Source organism: Bos indicus x Bos taurus, chromosome 5 (assembly GCF_003369695.1).
Source record: "Bos indicus x Bos taurus breed Angus x Brahman F1 hybrid chromosome 5, Bos_hybrid_MaternalHap_v2.0, whole genome shotgun sequence".
Taxonomy (NCBI): domain Eukaryota; kingdom Metazoa; phylum Chordata; class Mammalia; order Artiodactyla; family Bovidae; genus Bos; species Bos indicus x Bos taurus.
In genome coordinates, this window is record NC_040080.1 from 93230112 (window position 1) to 93252096 (window position 21985).

The following is a 21985-nucleotide window of genomic DNA, read 5'->3' on the forward strand; positions in this document are numbered from 1 at the left end:
TGCTCTCCTGATACACAGGAGCTGTGACCCTTCCACATGTAGTTCAGAAGAGAAAGTGGCACGATGCAGGTGGAGTGGTGAAAAGTCATGGGCAAGGTGTGATCTTCTGAGAGCTCTCCCGGTCTCCAGATCTCACCACTTCATCCCGGGAAACAGCCACTTCTTAGGCCATTCCAAACCTTCTTCACAGTCAAGAGTCATGGCCCACAGGAAGTGATCATTTGTGCATGGTAAGCTGGGGTAAATGCTTGGGACTAGGTGTGCTCTGGCCACGCAAAGCTTCCCTCTGACACTCAGAGAGCTGGTGGGCCCAGTGCATCACACAGGTATAGCTCACTCTTGGCACAGCTGGTGTGACCAGACACCCTGGCAGGGAAGCTCTGGCTTGGGGAGACCATTCTGTTCTGGTGAAGTGAGGAGCTGAGGGAGGAAGAGAAAGAAATGAGATGCAAGCAGCTATGGCCCACCTTGGAGAAAGGGCTCAGAGATCAAGATTCATGGGAGCTGGCAATAAATTCCCAGAAATTCTACCATAAACATCCAGTGTGAGGCTAATCACCTACCATAAACTCAACCACAGCTCATGGAGAAGCAGGACTGGGGCGGGGGGGGGGGGTCTCCTCAAAAGTGCCCAAGGCCAGCCCTGCCCATCTCTGTCCCCACCTCTTGGAGAAGAAGGAAGTAAAGACTCCACCTGGTGACATCTGGCTATGCCTCGACAAATGACTCCTATATGGATCTGTTTCCTCTCCTGTTATTAGGGGTGGGGATAGTCAGCCATCAACATTAACACAAGTTTTATGATTCTATATATCACTCAAGGAGTCCAAAGAATTTGGCTTCAATCAGAAAACAATGGGGATTTTCTCCAGAGGGTAGAGCCTAATGATGATAAGAAGGTATTTTGAGTACCTGCTGGGTTCTCCCTGGGTACATGTAATTCAAACTCAGCCCCTGCCCTCAGGATACACAGGAGTCAAGGACAAACAGCCACTCACATGCCCACCCTGTGTGCATACATCCCCTCTGATCCTAACAGCTAGTCAGCCCCTTGCCCTCCCCACTTAGACACACACACGCCATCCAAGCGTGAATAGTGCCACCTTTCCCACCCATCACAGCCACATGCATGCCACCCTTCAATGCACGTCACACAAGTGCCTGTACACACACAGCTAAATCATCCAAACCAAGACACCCAGGTACTCATTATTGCTGAGGACTCCTGACTGCAAGTGACTGAGACCCAAGTCAAATGGGCATAAGCATGAAATAGCATTTATTTGCTTACATAATTGGGAGGTTTGGGATGTTTATTTGGCTTTGGTATAGCCAGATGAGGGACTTGATGATGGCATCGGATTTTCTCTCCTTCCCTTGACTGTTTCCTTCTGTGTGGGCTTCCTTCTTAGCTGACCATGACCATGTCCATGCTGCAGCAAGGATGGCAACCAAGGAAGAGCCACTTTCCCAGTCTTTATGGCTTACGTTCCAAAACCGACTCCCATTGGATTGACTGAGGTCACGTGCTCCTCCTGGAACCAATCACAGTAGCAGGGGGGACTGGGATACCAGATTGTGAGCCAGGTAGAGGACAAGGTGGTCAGCCCTTCCCAAACTCTATAGAAGAAGGGCAGAAGAAGATAATTCAGCAAAAGAAGAGGAAGAGATGCTGGGCAGGTAAAAACAACAGATGTTCGCTACTCACTGTAATCCCAATGTACACAAAGGAGATATGGAAATATAGAGACTGTAGGGGTATAAAGATATTGGTGTACCCAGCCGTTGCATAAGTATAAATCCTGCCTGGTCAAAGTCTACCTTCTCTACTTATCAAGGAAATATTGATCTCAGATAAATGAGTGATTGAGACATAGGATATAGGAATTTAGAGGAAGAGAAGAGCTGTTTTAAATGAGTTTGAAAAAAAACAAAATGAGTTTGGGCTTGATGAAAGTGAGTTTAGAAAAGAAACCTATAAAATGCAGTGAGTTATTGGATAAGAACAGGTATCTATGAAAAAGCAAGGCCAGGTGGGGAGAAGGGGATGGGATTGAGGGTTTTGAAGGCCAGACAGCTTATCCTATAGGTCACAGGGGCCAAGGAAGATGCGGGCTGGGAGGAAGACATGGTTAAAGTGGTGCTTTAGGAACATTCAGGGGGCTGCAATGTGTAGGTTAGACGGTAGGGGCTAAAACTGGGAAGAGACTAGACAGGGGGCTATTGCAGCACAAGAGAGAAGGCTTGTGGGGTGCCCGGAGCAGGGTGGTGAGAGGATGGTAAGAAGAAAGAACCAACAGGATATGGCAGTTGATTGCCTGGCCGAGTCCAACATGAAGGGAAGTGAGAAGGTGACTCAGAGGCACTTCCAGTAGCTCCCTTCTGACCCTAGCACCTTCTGCTCTAGCAGACTGCAGCTCACACTCACCACGAGCTGCTGGACCTTAGAGTCAGACCACAGCTTCTTGCAGACAGGAGAGCATCCACCAGTATCTATGTCTGGTTCCCATCCCTGCGCCAACCTCTGTCTGGCAGGGCATCCACCCAGAGAAGATGCCGCAGAGGGAATGTGTAGACTCTCCCCCTGAACACACACAGTTTACACCCATCACCTTACCTTTGTTCATCACACATGCACGCACACACACACCTTCACACCAGCAACAGGGTGATGAGGCCACCATGAAATCCTCTGTGGTCCTCAACAGGAGATCCAAATCTGGGAGAACCTGTTTTCTCCCCTCCCATCATGCCATGCTTGGAGAACAGGGTTTGGCTCTTGTCTGACTCTGACGAGGGACCTGGACACATGGAGCCAATGCAAAGAGATGTCTGGGATAAGGAGATGAATGCAAACCACATTCTGCAAACCTCTTAGGTAGCTGGCACTGAGAGCATGCTCCCTGGAGAAGAGGCACAGACTGCCAGAGGAAGAAGGGACATTCATCTGTGTGGTGGTGGTTGCGGTTTAGTCGCTAAGTCGTGTCTGACTCTTGTGACCCCGTGGACTGTAACCTGCCAGGCTCCTCTGCCCATGGGATTCTCCAGGCAAGAATACTGGAGTGGGTTGCCATTTCCTTCTCCAATTCATCTGTATGGCCCCTGGGATATGACCAGCACCAGCAGGAAGGAGCCCCCAGAGAGAGACTTCTGCTGGCTGTAAGAAAAACTTCCCCAAAGCTCAAGCTTTGGACAAGTGAAGTCTGCATTGTCACCTGGGAAGTGGTGGCAGAAGTTCAATAGATGGGTTGGCAGGGCCCCAGACACACATTCTAAGACCTACTATGTGCACTGTGAACTTCACCTCATGGAAACTTGCAAAGAGTTTGTAAGTTTATCCCTCCAGGCAAGGATGGGTAAGTGCCCAAGTCCACATGGCTCTGAAGAAGACTGGACTGAATGCGGTGGACTCCTCACTGGTGGGACTGACCAAGCCTGTCGATGCATGTCCTACTGCAGCCAGTGTGACTGAAGGCCAGAGGATACTGCATGCGATCAAAAGAATTTTGTAACCACTTCCCAACTGTGTGAAGCTGGGCACACTACTTAATCCCTCTGAGGTTCCTTTTCCGCAGCTGAAAATGCAACTACCTAAGGACTGGTCTAACAATCAGGTAAGTTGACAGTTGTAGATTTTCAATCGATGTTAGCTCGACTCTCATCACCCCTCCCCATGTGCAGCTTCCCCATTCCTTCACCATCTTCAGGACCAGCAGCCCATGGAACTTGTGTTCACACCCACTTTGACTCGTTTGCCTGGTGAAAATTGAAGTCCCTGAAGGATGGGACCATGTCTCATGCATCTCTGTGTCCTCTGCAGTGTTCACTCAGCCCATGGGAGGTGTTCACAAGGCAGAGAGCGATCGTTCAGAAGGGTTGAGGGTAACTAGAGAGAGGTGGTGATTGCGAGTATAAGAAGGAGTCTCTGGGATTGTAATAAAGGGATAACATGCAAAACTCGGCTGCAATGCAAAACAGAAGCTTGCAAATCCAATTCCAAGGAAGCCAGCCATGCAAACTGAGCTCTGCCCATGACACCCATTCTGCTTCCCCAGCTCCCAACCCAGGGCTCTTTTCCCTGCCATCCTTGATGATGGTGAAGGTGGTGATGTGGGAAATAAATGATAGTGATAATGATGTCAGCTTTCATTTGCTGGGTTCCCACTAATGGTCAAAGTGTCAGATCTCTTACATATTTATAATCATAAAATAACCCAGGAGGAAGGTAACATTACCCCATTTTACAGATAAGAAATTTAAAGGTCCTTCAAGATTTGACCTCAAGTCTGGGGTAAGTCCAAACCCTGGGCATGCTGTTTTCAGTGATGCTTTCTTATAGAGTCTGTGTGAATAACCCAGAAGAAATGTCCCCCCCCCAAAATTTTCTTCTTTTATTTAGCAATCCAAAAAATATATATTATATTCATTTACTGAATATCTAAATGACCTCTCCTACTTAGTAATCCAGACAGACCTAGGGGACACCTCCCCCAAAAAAGAAAGCCCATGAGAGCAGAGACCTTGACTGCCTTACTAACTACTATATCTGCAGCCTTAGAAAGTGCTTAGAAAGCGCCTTCCAACATATGATGAATGAATTCACTAATCACTGCTCAGTCTATGCCATTGTGTGTGTGTGTGTATGTGTGTGTATTAGAGAGGGTAGGAGAGCAGCTCAGCTCAGGTCAGGTCGGTACTACCTACCACCCGATATCCAACATACCTTCCGGGACTCCTTGGTCTCTAAGGGCTAAGACAACTCCAAAACAGATCATAGTGATACAACCCTAGGTCTAGTGACAAAGCTGCTGACCTGGAAGGTGGAATTGGGCTTGGTCCCAGCCAGCCCAGCCAGCTGGAACCTGTTTAGCCCCAAGGAGTGTTAGGCAAGCTTCTATGGCAACACAGAGCAGTCTGTGTTTTTGCGTTCCCAACAGAATTCCAGCCTGAGGCCAGGGCTCCCCAAGGCATTGCTCCTGTACTGCCCTCTCTCTCCTTCCTTGGTTTCCCAGGTGATCATCTGGGAAAGCTAAGAGAAGCACAAGCCCCAGAAACAGCCTCCACAGCATGGGAGACAAAAGTGAAAGTGGTTCAGTCGTGTCCGGCTCTTTGTAACTCCATGGACTACACAGTCCATGGAATTCACCAGGCCAGAATACTGGAGTGGGTAGCCTTTCCCCTTCTCTGAGGATCTTCCCAACCCAGGGATGGAATCCAGGTCTCCCACATTGCAGGTGGATTCTTTGCCAGCTGAGCCTCAAGGGAAGCCCTGGGAGACAAAGGAGAGGGCCATTTCCCTACCGGATCAGAGCTTCTGGCTCAGGAGTATCCCGCTGCAGAAGTCAGAGTCTCCAGGCCTCCTCCTAGTCCCATAGGTCCATGGCTCCCATGACCCCCACATTTGCAGCCACAAGAACCCTCCACCTCCAACCACCCCTCCCCACCCACAGCCTGACCCTATTTCACATGACAGCCAGCCCCTACACAAACTCTCTCTCCACCTGGTTGCTTCACCAGACTCTCCTCTTCTGGCTCCACTCCAAATACCTCCTACAGGAAGCCCTCCCAGACTTTCCCTCTCAGACTTCTCCCCAGGTTTCCCATCCAGGACTCTGATCCGGTCTCCCAGAGTTGGGCATGGGTGTAAGTACCCACCCACTGACTTAGGAGTTTCCTTAAGGCAGTAATGACAGCTTTTAATCCTTAGAGAAACTATGAAATCAGCACTGTCTCCATTTTACAGCTGAGGAAACTGAGCATCGAGGTTCAGAATAGCTTGTGCTCTAACAGTAGAACTGGGCCCTGTCTGCCTCCCTGCCTTACCCCTCCCTCTCTCCCCATCCCTTCAGGGTCTTACCATATGCCAGGCACTCCCTGAATCATAGACTTTTTATAACCCCATTTAATCCTCACAATTAAACCTATGAGGAAAGTACAGCTAGTCTTATATATACATTAACATGCAGAAGTTTAGAAACTTTAGATCCATTCTGTAAGGTCCCGTAGCACCTAGGTGTCAGGATCAGAATCCAACCCAACTCTTCTGGCTCCGAAACCCAGTTAGCTTTCCCTGTCCTGCTGGGCTTCCCCATCCTGAGTCTAACCAGACACAGAGACACAGGGGATAGGGTACAGACCCTCCAGGCCAGCATGAAAGCGTTCGCTGTCATCAGCCAGCACCTCTGACAAAGGAAGATGACTTCCAGAAGGCCTGCAGAAGTTGCCCTGCTGATCTGGGGCTTAGGAACCCCGGGACAGCTGAGAGCGGGCTCCCTGGCTAGCTGACCTCCTGCTCCCAGTCCCTGCCCAGCCCACAAATCCTGCGAGCTGACACACCCTCAGGACCTTTCACTTCTGCAGATTCCTCCACCACCTCCAAAGTGCTCCAGGCTTTGTCAGGAGAATTCTTTTTTTTTTCATTTTAAGAATTGTTTTCAACAGTTCTTGAAACAACATATACGGCCACAGCCGATTAAACTGGGAAATCAAATAACCCGTGCTCCAGTCTCAACTCAGTCTCTAAGTTGCTGTGTGATCTGAGACAGGTCACTTCCCCTCTCAGAGCTACAGTTGTTGCATCTTTTATGAAGGAGCAGTCCCATTTATTTTAAAAATTCCTTGAAATTACATTTTATTGTTAATGACATTTAAATTCATTTTGTTTTTAGAACTTTGATCTTCCCAAAGTAATTGCAATGCCTTGGGGAAAACATTAAGCTTGAAATCACACCTGATTTGGGCAATTATATAATGCTAATGTTTGCAAGAGATTTTCTTTACCCTGTGCAGTCCCCATATAGAACTACTGCTGGGAAGAATAGGGAGGGGTACAGGAGAGTTAGGGAGCTGAAGATCAGCACGTCCACACGGCTCTATTTAAAAGGGATAACCAAGAAGGACCTATGGGATAGCATAGGGAACTCTGCTCAGTGTTATGTGGCACCCTGGTGGGAGGGGAGTTTGGGGGAGAATGGAGACGTGTATATATATATGGCTGAGTCCCTTTGCTGTCCACCTGAAACTATCACAGCATTGTTAGTTGGCTCTATTCCTATATAAAATAAAAAGATTTTTTTAAGTTAAAAAAAAAACCTACCGCTCTGATGGGTGAAAACTATAAGGTCTCCCCCAAGAATTCACCCAACCCCTGTCTGTTGCCTCCTTCTCCTCCGTTAAGGAGCTCCTGTGGTAAGTCCACTCTCACCTGCCCTCCAGAGTCTGCTGCTGCTGCTGCTACTGCTAAGTTGCTTCAGTTGTGTCTGACTCTGTGCGACCCCATAGACGGCAGCCCACCAGGCTCTCCCGTCCCTGGGATTCTCCAGGCGAGAACACTGGAGTGGGTTGCCATCGCCTTCTCCAATGCTACCTCCCTGCAATACCAACCCTTGAACAAAACAGCATCAGCTCCCTTAAGTAATGCCTTGATGTGATGATTCAATCGCTAAGTCATATCCGACTCTTGCGACCCCATGGACTGTAGCCTGCCAGGCTCCTCTGTCCACGGGATTCTCCAGGCAACAATACTGGAGCAAGTTACCATTTCCTTCTCCAGTGTAATGCCTTCCTCCCTTTCAAAGGAACATCACCACCCTACTTCACTGATTTCTGCTCCTGCTATTCCTTGAATTAGCCAGTCCTCCCTTCAGTCTGGTCTTTTCTCCCTTTCAGTAAGGCCCCAGCCATGGTATTTCAAAGCTTGAGCCTTTTTGTGACTCCTCCTCTCTGCTGTGAGCCCTGAGCTGTCTCGTCTGTGCTTCTGACATGTCTGCCGTTTGGTCTCTGTGTTGTTACTTGGGTGTATCTTTCTCTGTGCATCCCATCTTTCAAAGTGTGTAAAGTTCACTTTTTTCTCTGACAGTGTAGGGGATGCAGGAAGTGAGTATGATCATACATAATCCCTAAATCCAAATTTTTTCAATATCTACAAAGTGTGTGTGTGTGTATACATATATATATATATATATATATATATTTACTTGGCTGCTGCTACTGCTGCTAAGTCGCTTCAGTCGTGTCCAACTCTGTATGACCCCATAGATGGCAGCCCACCAGGCTCCCCCATCCCTGGGATTCTCCAGGCAAGACCGCTGGAGTGGGCTGCCATTTCCTTCTCCAGTGCATGAAAGTGAAAAGTGAAAATGAAGGCACTCAGTCGTGTCCGACTCTTCGTGACCCCATGGACTGCAGCCCACCAGGCTCCTCCATCCATGGATTTTCCAGGCAAGAGTACTGGAGTGGGGCGCCATTGCCTTCTCCGCACCAGGTATTAGTTGTGGCACGTGGGATCTTTACTTGTGGTATGTGGGATCTAGTTCCTCAGCTAGGGATGGAACTCAGGCCCCCTGCATTGGGAGCCTGGAGTCATAGCGACTGGACCACCAAGGAAGTCTCAATACTCACGACGTCTTTTTTAATGCTGTACAATATCACACAAGTTAGACATATACAATATAGTCACAATTTTGAAAGGTTATACTCCATCTATTGTTATTATATGACTATTTTTTAATATAGAGAATGTGACCTGGAGATAAAATGAAAATAAATATTACATTAAGTGGAAGTTTAAGTATTGAAAGGGAGAAAAGGCTAGACTGAAGGAAGGACCGGCTAATGCAAGGAGGAGGAGGAGAGTGAGGGAAAAGGAAAGGAGGGGATGTTCCTTTGCAAAAGGAGCGGTGAGGGGTTGGCGGGGGGATCTCTTTTCACTCAGACCTACAGTGGAACATGGAGCCCAGAGTCCAAGGCCCAGAGGAGAGTGGGAACAGCGTGCTTCGAGGGGACAAGAGCAAGCCACGGCCTGGGTGGTGAGGAGACCTCCTGGGGGAGGAGGTGCCAAGGAGCAGATTTCTGAATATGGTGCTGAAATGCCTCAAATTCCTGGAAAAGTCTGTGTAACGCAAGGTCAGGCCCAAGAAGAATGCAATTGGAGGGATGTCCGCACAGCCCACCACCTTGCAGAGAACCAGCCGTAAACCTTATCTCTCCACCCACGGAGAGCTGGGGAGAGCTATCTCCTCATTCTCCGGAATTCAGGCTGAGTCAGCCCTGGGGGTTGGGAGGCCTAGGCCATACACCTGAGTCACCCCAGCATGGGTGGTCCATCCGGAAATGAAGTTGGAGCAAAGGGTGGCCAGGATCACTGATGCCAACAAAGGCTAAGTGTCTTGGATTCCTATCAGCCAGCCCTTAGCCAGAAATTTCCCTCCCAAGAAAGTTGTGTCCCGGGGCTGGACAGCACTGTATTGCAGGCAGCAACTTTGGACATTCAGGACAGTGAATTTCTTGTGGCCTGTGGGTTTTCCCTCTCTCTGCCACCATCAACTACTTCTCCAGCTTCAAAAATGGCAGTTGACTCACCCTCTTTCTTGGGGCATTGGAGTAGGACCCAGAAGGGAGCCCAATCCTGATTCCAATCTGTCCCCCTTCCGCCCTGAGTGGAGCCCTGGCTTCTGGGAAGGAAGGAGGAGAGAAGAGGCAGTGTTCCTTGCTGTCTGTGGCCCTGAGAAATTCTCCAACTCCCTGCCATGTTCCCTCCCGCCTTCTCGCAAGCAGGTGAGAAGGGGCCCCAGGGAGAGAGACGTGCAGCCACGAACGCCCTCCTCCTCCTCGCAGAGTTGGGGGAGAGGTGACCTCACTGCCCGCCTGAGGCTCCTAGACACGTAGGCTTTTTCCCTGTGGCCCAGCCCCCCTCCGCCTCCACACTGAGCTGGCTTTGCTTTGCTCCAAGTTGTCCTCTCCCAGGGCCCAAGGCCCAGGGCCCAGCCAGACTGTTCTACAAACACCACTTTGATCCTGTCACTCCCCAGCTCAGAACTTCCTTTGCCTTCAGAGTAAAGGTCAAGCGGCTCATGAAGGATGGAGCTGAGTCCTTCCTACCTGGCACTAGCTGCTCCTGCCCCAGCCCCAGGGCTCTGCCTGTCCCTCCTGCCACCATCCTTGGCACCTGCACCTGCTGAAACCTTACCCTTCCTGCAGGCCCCGGCTCCAGCACACCCCGGGCCCTCTGCAAACATTTACTGAATGAAAATCACACACCAGGCACCTCCGCACACCGCCACCCACAGTCAGCACAGTAGGAAGTGCCCCTCCCACAGAGACCCCAAGAACCGACCTTTGTTACTCCCTGGGCTGGGTTATACCTGTCTGAGCACCCCTCCCTGATTGTAAACCCAAGCCACAGGCATCTGACAGGCAGTGGACAAGGGCGAATGAAGCAGGCGCCCATATTCATCTCATCTGATCTGCACAGTAACCTTGGGAGCTCAGTATGGTTATCCTCATTCACAGATGAGGAACCCAAGGCTTAGAGAAGTGATTTGCCCATCCAGTGGTATTTGGGGCTCAAGCCAGGGCCCCCAAATTCCAATCCAGGGCCTTCACACCCGCTATAAGGCGCTTCCTCAAAAATCAGGGTGGTGGGACTTCCCTGGCAGTCCAGTGGTTAAGACTCTGCCTTCCAGTGCATGGGGGGCAGTTTCAATCCTTGGTCAGAGAGCTAAGATGCCACATGCCTAATGGCCAGAAAACCAAAACATTAAAAAAGAAGAAATATTGTAACAAAATCAATAAAGACTTTAAAAATGGACCACATCAGAAAAAAAAAAAAAACATAACAGGGTTCTGTCTTGCAAGTTTCTATTTCCCTCAGCACCCAGCACAGGAATTTGTTTGATTCACAGAATGAGAGAATGAGTGAATGAATGAATGGTTCCAAGAGTCAATTCTATCCAGGTGAATCATTTTCTCCGCTCTGATCCCTATTCTTCTCCCCCACATTTGTTTTTTCTGTCCTCTCCTCTCTTTCACCCCAGGCCCTAAGGATCCAGCAGATAAGGAGGAAAGAAGCTGTAATTGTTCTCACTGATTCCAGGGATTGGATTCAGGCCCCAGGATCCAGGCCCCTAGATGGGAGGACAGGAAGGCTCTGCCCTCCACCCCACACCCAGCTTGATAGCGAGACCCAGCCCTCACCCCATCCTCCCCAATTTCTCTCCAGACCCAGGGGCAGGAGGGGCAGGAGGGGGAAGCAGGGTGCCTGAGAGCAGTGAGGGGGTGGAGAAGGGCCTAAATGCATGACTCACCGCCCTCGTGCCTTCCGGGAAGGGGAGTGAGGGACACCTGGACGCTTGAAATTCCAACCCTTCCCCAGAGAGAACTTAGGTGTCTGGACAGGAGGAGGAAGAGCTCTGTTTACCTCAAACTAAAAAGCAGCCATGGCAACGGAGCCCAGGGCCATCTGAGCAGGGAGCAAAGGTCTTGACCAGAGTGAGGGCCCTGCTACCAGCCTGCCAACTGGGCCATTTGCCCAGATGGTGCCACGCAGGCCTTCTCTGGCTGAGCACCCCCTTGTGGGCACAGCCTGTCCTGAGAGCTGGGGGACAGTCCTGAGGGAGAATCCACCCATTTTACAGATTCACATGTGTTCCCATCGCCTCCTCACGTCCTTCCTTGAGCCTTCGCTCTGACAAGGGACAGACAGACAGACACTGAGCCAAGGGGAGCTCTTGGCCTCTGTGCTGAGGCAAAAAGGGAACGGGGAGCTGAGGCGTGTACTGGGAAAGGGCAGAGTGGAGGTATCAGTCAAGGAAGGCTTCCAAGCCCCCATAAAGGAGGAGAGTGATCCAGGCTAAGGAAGAAGCAGTGTCTTCTTAGCTAACATGAGGCCAGATGCACCATCACTCTCCTCTGCTAGTCATCAGAATCATAAACTCATGGTGCCCAAAGGGACCGCCATTGCTGCCACTACCATCCTTAACAACATCCCCTTACCCGCTGCCTGTACCCATTCCCATCCTTTCCTCCTCCCTCTGGGATATGGCCCTCGCTGTGCTCTGAGTCAGGCCCTTCAGCTGCACTCTGAACTCCACTGCTCAGAACCTCACTACATCAACTGGCTTCTCTATCTGGTCCTGCTCCTCTCACCTTCATCCTAGGAGGGATTTTTCCCCTCTATCTGTATCGCTGCTCAAGACCTTTCCTCCCTTAAAAAAGCAAAGAAGGGGACTTCCCTAGCAGTCCAGTGGTTAAGACACCACAGTTCCACTGAGGGGGCACAGGTGCAATCCCTGGTCGGGGAACTAAGACTTCACATGTCATGCAGACAAAAATAAAAGAGAAAAAAAAAAAAAAAAGGTAAGGAAGAAGGAAAGAGGGAAGGAGGGAGGGAAATTATCCTTGACCCCTCTTTTTGCTCTTCCCCTAAAAAAGAGGCCATATTCGTTCTCTATTTTCATCGCATCCTATCTACTCTGACCCCAGCCACCAGTCACAGAAGTTATTAAAGCCATCCATGATCAACTGAAAGCCAAATCTGGTAGACCATTTCAAGCTTTTTCTTATCTGACCTCCTGCAATATTAGAGTGGATACTCCCTCTGTTTTGAAAGATGATTTCCTTAACCTCCTGACATCGCCTTCTGAATTTCTTACTATCTCTCTGGCCACTTCTTTGCACTCCTGAATTCACTTTATCTACCCACCATTTGTATCTGTAGCCCTTAATCTTTTTGGTGGGCCATACCACAACAAACTGGAAAATTCTTCAAGAGATGGGAATACCAGACCACCTGTCCTGCCTCCTGAGAAATCTGTACGCAGGTCAAGAAGCAACAGTTAGAACCGGATATGGAACAACAGACTGGTTCCAAATAGGGAAAGGAGTACGTCAAGGCTGTATACTGTCACCCTGCTTATTTGACTTCAATGCAGAGTACATCATGTGAAATGCCGGGCTGGATGAAGCACAAACTGGAATCAAGATTGCCAGTAGAGATATCAATAACCTCAGATACGTAGATTACACCACCCTTATGGCAGAAAGTGAAGAAGAACTAAAGGCCTCTTGATGAAAGTGAAAGAGGAGAATGTAAAAGCTGGTTTAAAACTCAACATTCAAAAAATGAAGATCATGGCATCCAGTCCCATCACTTCATGGCAAATAGATGGGGAAACAATGGAAACAGTAACAGATTTTATTTTGGGGGACTTCAAAATCACTGCAGATGGTGACTATAGCCATGAAATTAAAAGATGCTTGCTCCTTGGAAGAAAAGCTATGACCAATCTAGACAGCATATTAAAAAACAGAGACATAACTTTGCTGACAAAGGTCTATCTAGTCAAAGCTATGGTTTTCCCAGTAGTCATGTATGGATGTAAGAGTTGAACTATAAAGAAAGCTGAGCATTGAAGAACTGATGTTTTTGAACTGTGGTGTTGGAGAAGACTCTTGAGAGTCCCTTGGCCTGCAAGGAGGTCAAACCAGTAAATCCTAAAGGGAATCAGTCCTGAATATTCATTGGAAGGACTGATGCTGAAGCTGAAGCTCCAGTACTCTGGCCACTTGATGTGAAGAACAGACTCCTTGGGAAAGACCCTGATGATGGGAAAGATTGAAGGCAGGAGGAGAAGGGGATGACAGAGAATGAGATGGTTGGATGGCATCACTGACTCAATGGACATGAGTTTGAGCAAGCTCTGGGAGTTGGTGATGGACAGGGAAGCCTGGCGTGCTGCAGTCCATGGGGTTGCAAAGGGTTGGACACAATTGAGAGACTGAACTAAACTGAACTGCACCCTTTTGAGACTCTAAAGCACAATCACAGATTATCAGCATCTCCCATACAACTCAGGGGGCTCTTGGGCTCAGGAAACCATCACAAAAGCCAGACTGAGAGCCTCAGCCTTGGATGTTAGGATCCCCAGGATGGTACCTCAACCTCCTCTGGCCAATCCCATCCACTCCCAAAGATGACAGCTCATAGACCCACATCTCCAGACTCTCAGGAAAGTTTCAGACCCATATTCCTGATTGCCACCTGGATATCTCTCCCAAGTCCCAAAGTCAGTAGGTTTCCAAACTGAAGTCACTGCCTTAACACCACCCTCCTGGCCTTCCTTCCTTTCATAATCCTTGTCAGGTAGACACCATTACTGCCTCCAAAGCAAGAAAATTGGGAGTAACCCAGGAATGGTACTCTATAACATGCCTAATATGGTTGTTATGAGACTAAATAATGTGATATGTGTAAAGTACATAGGATCATGCCTGGCACTTCATAGGTTCTCAGTAATTGTTCATTATTATGGTTGCTATTCTTTCATCTTTTTTCCCCCTTATATCTAATTAGATACCAAGACCTGCCAGCTCTAACTTCCAAACTTCCCTTGAATCTATTTTCTACTCTGTTTTTCCACTGCTGCTACTGCTGCTAAGTTGCTTCAGTCGTGTCCGACTCTGTATGACCCCATAGATGGCAGCCCACCAGGCTCCCCCGTCCCTGGGATTCTCCAGGCAAGAACACTGGAGTGGGTTGCCATTTCCTTCTCCAATGCATGAAAGTGAAAATTGAAAGGGAAGTTGCTCAGTCGTGTCCGACTCCTAGCGACCCCATGGACTACAGCCCACCAGGCTCTCACATCCATGGGACCCTCCAGGCAAGAGCACTGGAGTGGGGTGCCATTGCCTTCTCTAAGCTGGGCATTCATTATCACATGCCTAGATGACTGCAGTAGTCTCCAGTCTTGTTCCTTCCTATTTTTCCAAGTTATACAGCTAAAATGGTCTTGCCAAAATGCAATTCTGACCATGACACTTTCCTATTTAATCTTCATTGTCTTCCTAGATCCTAAAACAGTAGCCCCAACCTTTGGTGCACTCCTAGGGAACTTGTTATAAATAGAGGTTCAGACCCCAATCCTTTGCAAGCCTAGGGGGTACCTTGGCACTTGCATTCATAACGCATTCCCTGATGTATCTTGTGTAAAAGAAAATTAAGAAGCAAAAAAGGAAAAACTATACAAAGTCTGCAAGGTCCTCCTTGACTTGGCCCTCAGCAACCTTTCCCACTTCATCTTCTGCCTCTTCCTTCTATCCACTATATGTTGACTCCCCACATATTCAACAAATATTTTTGGAGCACCTAATAAACACAGGCATTGAGGACACAAGGGTAAGCAAAATAGACATGGCCCCTGACCTTACAATTTAGTTGGAGAGAAAGATAGTAACCTAATAATCACATTAATGAACATGTAAATATTGAGGCTTCCCAGGTAAAGAACCCACCTGCCAATGCAGGAGACACACATTCAATCCCTGGCCCAAGAAGATCCCACATGTCATGGAGCAACTAAGCCTGTCCGTCACATCACTGATTCTGTGCTCAGGAGCCTGGGAACTGCAACTACTGAGCCTGAGTGCCCCAGCTACCGAAGCCTGAACACCAAGAGCTCATGCTCTGCAACAAGAGAAGCAACTGCAATGAGAAGCCCAAGCACGGCAACGAAGAGTAGACCCCACTCTCTGCAACTGGAGAAAAGCCCTCACAGCAACAAAGCCCCAGCATAGCCAACAGTAAATAAATACAATGGTTTTAAAAATATGAATAAATAAAAAGTAGGGAAAAACACTCACTTAGGTAAAATGGACAAGATTTGACCCTAAGCTGATACAGTGATGGAGGGTGGGAAGTGTCAAGGATGACAACTCAGTTTTTGCCCTAGACATCTCTTTGGATGGTGATACCATTCCATGAGAAGGGAAAAATTAGAAGAAAGTCACACAAATATCAGACAAAATGGACTTCAAAACAAAGAATATATCTGGGATAAAATGAAGTCACCCAGTCGTGTCCAACTCTTAGCGACCCCATGGACTACAGCCTACCAGGCTCCTCCATCCATGGGATTTTCCAGGCTAGAGTACTGGAGTGGGGTGCCATTGCCTTCTCCATCTGGGATAAAGAAGGACATTATAGAACGATGAAGAGGCCAATTCATCAAGAAGCTACAGTGATCCTAAATGTGTATGCACTCAACAACAGAGTTTTAAAAAACACAAAAGAGAAATTGAAAGAACTGAAAGGAGAAGTAGATAAATCCAAAATTACAGTCGGAGGCTTCAGTGTTCCTTTCTCAGTAATTAATAAAATAAATAGAAAATCAGTAAAGATGTAAAAGACTCAGAAAACATCATCAACCAATATGATCTAATTGATACATAAAAAATTTCACCCAACTACAGCAGAATATATATATTTTTCAAGTGAACATTTACAAGAATAGCCCATATTCTGGGTCAAAAAAAAAACAAACAAACAGATCTCAACAAATTGAAAAGAAATGAAATCATACAATCTATGTTCTCTTACCATAAGAGGCTTAAAAATGGAAATTAATAGCAGAGTATATCTGGAAAAATCTCCAAATATTTGTGAATTAAGCTACATACTTATAAATAATCCATGGTTAAAACAACTCACAAGGAAATTTAGAAAATATTTTAAATTAGTTAAACATTTTGGGACACAGATAAAGCAGTGCCTAGAGGGAAATTTATAGCATTAAATACTTTTTTTAAAACCCTTGAAATAAAACCTAAGCCTCCAAGTTAAAAAACAGGAAAAGAAAGCAAATTAAAACCAAAGCAAGAAGCAAGCAGAAGGCAGGAAATAATAAATTTAAGAGCAGAAATCAATGACCTTAAAAATAGAAAAACAGTAGAAGAAACCAGTGACACCAAAAGCTGATTCTTTGGAAAATGAAAACTATTGGTAAAACTCATCTAATAGGGAAAGAAAAAAAAAGAAGACATAAACTACCAATATCAGCAATGAAAGAGGGGATTTCAGCTCCTGTAGATGTTAAGAGGATAATAAGGGAATATTGCTGCCTATAAACTTGACAACTTAGACGAGACTGGAAAAGGTCAGTTTTCATTCCAATCCCAAAGAAAGGCAATGCCAAAGAATGCTCAAACTACTGCACAATTGCACTCATCTCACACGCTAGTAAAGTAATGCTCAAAATTCTCCAAGCCAGGCTTCAGCAATATGTGAACTGTGAACTTCCTGATGTTCAAGCTGATTTTAGAAAAGGCAGAGGAACCAGAGATCAAATTGCCAACATCTGCTGGATCATGGAAAAAGCAAGAGAGTTCCAGAAAAACATCTATTTCTGCTTTATTGACTATGCCAAAGCCTTTGACTGTGTGGATCATAATAAACTGTGGAAAATTCTGAAAGAGATGGAAATACCAGACCACCTGATCTGCCTCTTGAGAAATCTGTATGCAGGTCAGGAAGCAACAGTTAGAACTGGACATGGAACAACAGACTGGTTCCAAATAGGAAAGGAGTATGTCAAGGCTCTATATTGTCACCATGCTTATTTAACTTCTATGCAGAGTACCTTATGAGAAACGCTGGGCTGGAAGAAGCACAAGCTGGAATCAAGATTGGTGGGAGAAATCTCAATAACCTCAGATATGCAGATGACACCAGTCTTATGGCAGAAAGTGAAGAGGAACTAAAAAGCCTCTTGATGAAAGTGAAAGAGGAGAGTGAAAAAGTTGGCTTAAAGCTCAACTTTCAGAAAATGAAGATCATGGCATCTGGTCCCATCACTTCATGGGAAATAGATGAGGAAACAGTGGAAACAGTGTCAGACTTTATTTTGGGGGGCTCCAAAATCACTGCAGATGGTGATTGCAGCCATGAAATTAAAAGACGCTTACTCCTTGGAAGGAAAGTTATGACCAACCTAGATAGCATATTCAAAAGCAGAGACATTACTTTGCCAACAAAGGTCCGTCTAGTCAAGGCTATGGTTTTTCCTGTGGTCATGTATGGATGTGAGAGTTGGACTGTGAAGAAGGTTGAGTGCTGAAGAATCGATGCTTTTGAACTGTGGTGTTGGAGAAGACTCTTGAGAGTCCCTTGGACTGCAAGGAGATCCAACCAGTCCATTCTGAAGGAGATCAGCCCTGGGATTTCTTTGGAGGGAATGATGCTAAAGCTGAAACTCCAGTACTTTGGCCACCTCATGCGAAGAGTTGACTCATTGGAAAAGAGTCTGATGCTGGGAGGGATTGGGGCAGGAGGAGAAGGGGATGACAGAGGATGAGATGGCTGGATGACATCACTGACTTGATGGACGTGAGTCTGAGTGAACTCCGGGAGTTGGTGATGGACAGGGAGGCCTGGCGTGCTGCAATTCATGGGGTCGCAAAGAGTTGGACGTGACTGAGCGACTAAACTGAACTGAACTGAACTAATTCCTTTAAAAATGTAAAATACCAAAGAGCATGCAAAAGAATTAGAAAACCTAAATAGTTCTACATCTATTTAAAAAAATAAATTCTTAATTAAAAACCTTCCACAAAGAAAAGTCTGGACTTAGATTGCTTCATTAATGAATTCTACCAAACATTCAAAGAAGAAATAATATCAATTCTACACAATTCTTTCAGAAAACAGAAGAGGAGGAACCTGTTTCTAACTAATTTTATGAAGTCAGCATTACTCTGATACCAATGCCAGACAAAAACATTGCAAGAAAAGAATAGATCAATATCCTCCAGAAACATTAATGCAAAATCTTTTCCAAAATATTAACAAATCAGCAACAAATAAGAAGAACAATACATCATAATCAAATAAGATTTCTCCCAGATACAGAAGATGGGCCAAATATTCAAAATCGATATAATTTATTTTACTGGTAGACTAAATAAGAAAAATTATATGTCCATCTCAATCAATACAGAAGAACATTTAACAAAGTTCAACCTTCATTTATGATTAAGAACTCTCAGCAAAAATGACCTTCATCAGATGATCTGATGAAGAGCATGTACAAAAAAGCGTGGTTAACATCACTTTCGGAGAAGGCAATGGCACCCCACTCCAGTGTTCTTGCCTGGAAAATCCCATGGACGGAGGCACCTGGAGGCTGCAGTCCATGGGGTCACTAAGAGTCAGGCATGACTGAACGATTTCACTTTCACTTTTCACTTTCATGCATTGGAGAAGGAAATGGCAACCCACTCTAGTGTTCTTGCCTGGAGAATCCCAGGGACGGGGGAGCCTGGTGGGCTGCCGTCTATGGGGTCGCACAGAGTCGGACAGGACTGAAGCGACTTAGCAGCAGCAGCAGCAACATCACTTTTAATACTGAAAGAATTAATGCTCTCCTTACAAGATCAGGAACAAAACAAAGGGTCTAGACTACTAAAAACAATTTTGAAAAAGAAGAGGAAAGTTGGAGAATTCATGCTACCTGATTTTAAGACTTACCATAAAGCTACAGTAATCAAGACAGTGGGGTATCAGCATAAGTACAGATATATACATCAGAGTCGGGTATCAAGGTAGATTATTGCAGAAAAGATAGGCTTTTCAACAAATAGTGCTGCAACAATTAGAGATCCTCGTGCCAAAAAAAAAAAAAATTAACCTCAACCCAAGTGCTCTGCTTGTCAGTGACAAGAATCAACTCAAAACAAAAAACCTAAAAATATAAAACTGAAGAAAACATAAGAAAAACCTTAGTGATCTCAGGTTAGATAAAGATTTCTTAGAACACAAAAAAAATATAAACCATTAAAGGAAAATCTGGCAATGTAATTTTACCAAAATTAAAAACTTCACCTATTGTGATGATACTATTAAGAAAATACAAAAATAAGCCACAGATTGGAAGAAAATGCTTGCCAAACACATTAACTTAAGTGAATCTTAGGCCAAAATATAAAATCTAGAATCACAAATGTTCTAGAATAAACAGAAAAAAAAAAATCTTTGTGACTTTCAGATAAGCAAAGATTTCTCAAATACAGCACCAGAGCATGACCCTTTAAGATAAAAACTTGGTAAACTGGACTTCCTCAAAATTAATTAATAGCTTCTCCAAAAGAGAAACCATGAAGAATATGGAATTACAAACACAAAAGGAGAAAATATTTGTAAATCACATATATGATGAAGAACTTAGATCTAGATATACTTTTTAATCTCAGAAATAAATAATAAAAAAGGCAACACAATATTTTTTAATTTTTTATTGACGTACAATTGATTTACAATGTTGTGCCAATCTCTTCTGTACAGCAAAGTGACTCAGTTGTACACATATAGACCTCCTTTTTTTAAAATATTTTTTCCGTTATGGTTTATCGAAGTGAAAGTCACTCAGTCGTATCCGACTGTTTGCGACCCCATGGACTACACAGTCCATGGAATTCTCCAGGCCAGAATACTGGAGCAGGTAGCCTTTCCCTTCTCCAGGGGATCTTCCCAACCCAGGGATCCAACCCAGGTCTCCTGCATTGCAGGCGGATTCTTTACCAACTGAGCTATCAGGGAAGCCCATGGTTTATCAAAGGAGAGTGAAAATAGTTCCCTGTGCTACACAATAGGACCTTGTTGTTTATCCATCTTATATATAATAGTTTACATCTGCTAATCCCACATATCTAGTCCTTCCCTCCCCTGACTCCCACCCCTTTGGCAACCAGAAGTCTGTGAGTCTGTTTCCATTTCATAGATAGATTCTTTTGTGCAGTATTTTAGATTCTACATGTAAGTGCTATCATATGGTATTTGTCTCTTTCTGACCTACTTCACTGAGTGTGATAATCTCTAGTTGCCTCCATATTGCTGCAAATGGCATTATTTTTTTTTAATAACTGAGTAGCATTCCATCATGTATATGTATTATGTCTTCTTTATCCATTTATCTATCGCTGGACATTTGTTTCTATGTTTTGGCTATTGTGAATAGCACTGCTATGAACATAGGTGTGCATGGGTCTTTTTGAATTATAGTTTTGTCTGGGCATAAACCCAGGAGTGGGATCGCTGGATCATATGGCAATTCTATTTTCAGTTTTCTTAGGAATCTCCACACTGTTGCCCATAGCAGCTACACCAACTTATATTCCCACCAAGAGTGTAGGAGGATTCCCTTTTCTCCACACCTTCTCCAGAAGCATTTGCTATTCGTAGACTTTTGATTTATTTTTATATTTTTCAATAATTTTATTTATGTCTTTAATGGCCGCACTGGGTCTTCATTGCTCCATGGGCTTTTCCCCAGTTGCAGCAAGCAGGGGCTACCCTCCAGCTGTGGTGCGAGGGCCTCTCATTGCAGTGGCTTCTCTTCTGGAGCATGGGCTCCAGCGCACAGGAGGGCTTCAGTAGTTGCCGTTCCCAGACTCTAAAGCACAGGCTCAATGGCTGTGGTGCGTGGGCTTAGCTGCTCTGTGGCACGTGGGATCTTCCCAAATCAGGGATCGAACCCGTGTCTCCAGCATTGGCAGGTGAATTCTTTGCCACTGAGCCACGAGGGAAACCTTGTAGACTTTTAAGATGGACATTCTGACCTGTGTCAGGAATTACCTCATTGTAGTTTTAATTTGCATTTCTCTAGTAATTAGTGATGTTGAGCATTTTTTCATGTGTCTACCGGCCATTTGCATTTCTTCTTTGGAGAAATGTCTGTTAAGGTCTTCTGTCCAGTTTTTGATTGAGTTGTTTGGGTCGTTTATTGTTGACTTGTATGAGCTATTTGTGTATTTTGGAGATTAAGCCAAATCTTTTGCACAGACACCTCATCAAAGAGGTATACATGGCAACAAAGGTGCATAAAAAAGATGCTCAATGTCATTAGTCATTACGAAAATACAAATTAAAGCTACCATGGGATATTACTATGCACCCACCACACACACAAAAAAAACTATAATTAAAAAAAAATAAATAAACAGAACATTTCTGGTAGTCCAATGGCTAAGACTCTGTGTTTCCAATTCCAATGCAGGAAACAGGGTTTGATCCCTAGTCAGGGAAGATACCACATGCCATATGGCACAGCAACAAAAATAATAATAATAAGACTTCCCTGGTGGTCCAGTGATTAAGAAGCCATGTGTCAGTGCAGGCAACATGAGTTTGATTCCTGGTTGAGGACAATTCCACATGCTGTGGAGCAACTAAGCCTGCGTGCCATAACTACTGGGCCCATGCCCACAACTACTGAAGCCTGTGTTCTGGTGCCCGTGCTCCACGAGGGAGTAGCCCCCACTGGTCACAACCAGAGAAAGCCTGAGTGCAGCAATAAAGACCCAGGGCAGCCAAAAATAAAAAATAATAACGATCTTTTTAAAAAAAGAAAGAAAACTGATGAGAAATTATCACCAGGGA

At 45.7% G+C, this 21985-nt stretch overlaps 1 long non-coding RNA gene across 1 annotated transcript; it reads right to left on the reverse strand.

Moving 5' to 3' along the window:
* Positions 1-1262: 1262 nt before the first annotated feature.
* LOC113893187 lies at positions 1263-11170 on the reverse strand. Its single transcript, XR_003511237.1, has 2 exons — positions 11085-11170; positions 1263-1535 (listed from the first exon to the last, which is right to left on the reverse strand). It is a non-coding gene; the product is annotated as an uncharacterized LOC113893187 (long non-coding RNA).
* Positions 11171-21985: the final 10815 nt, after the last annotated feature.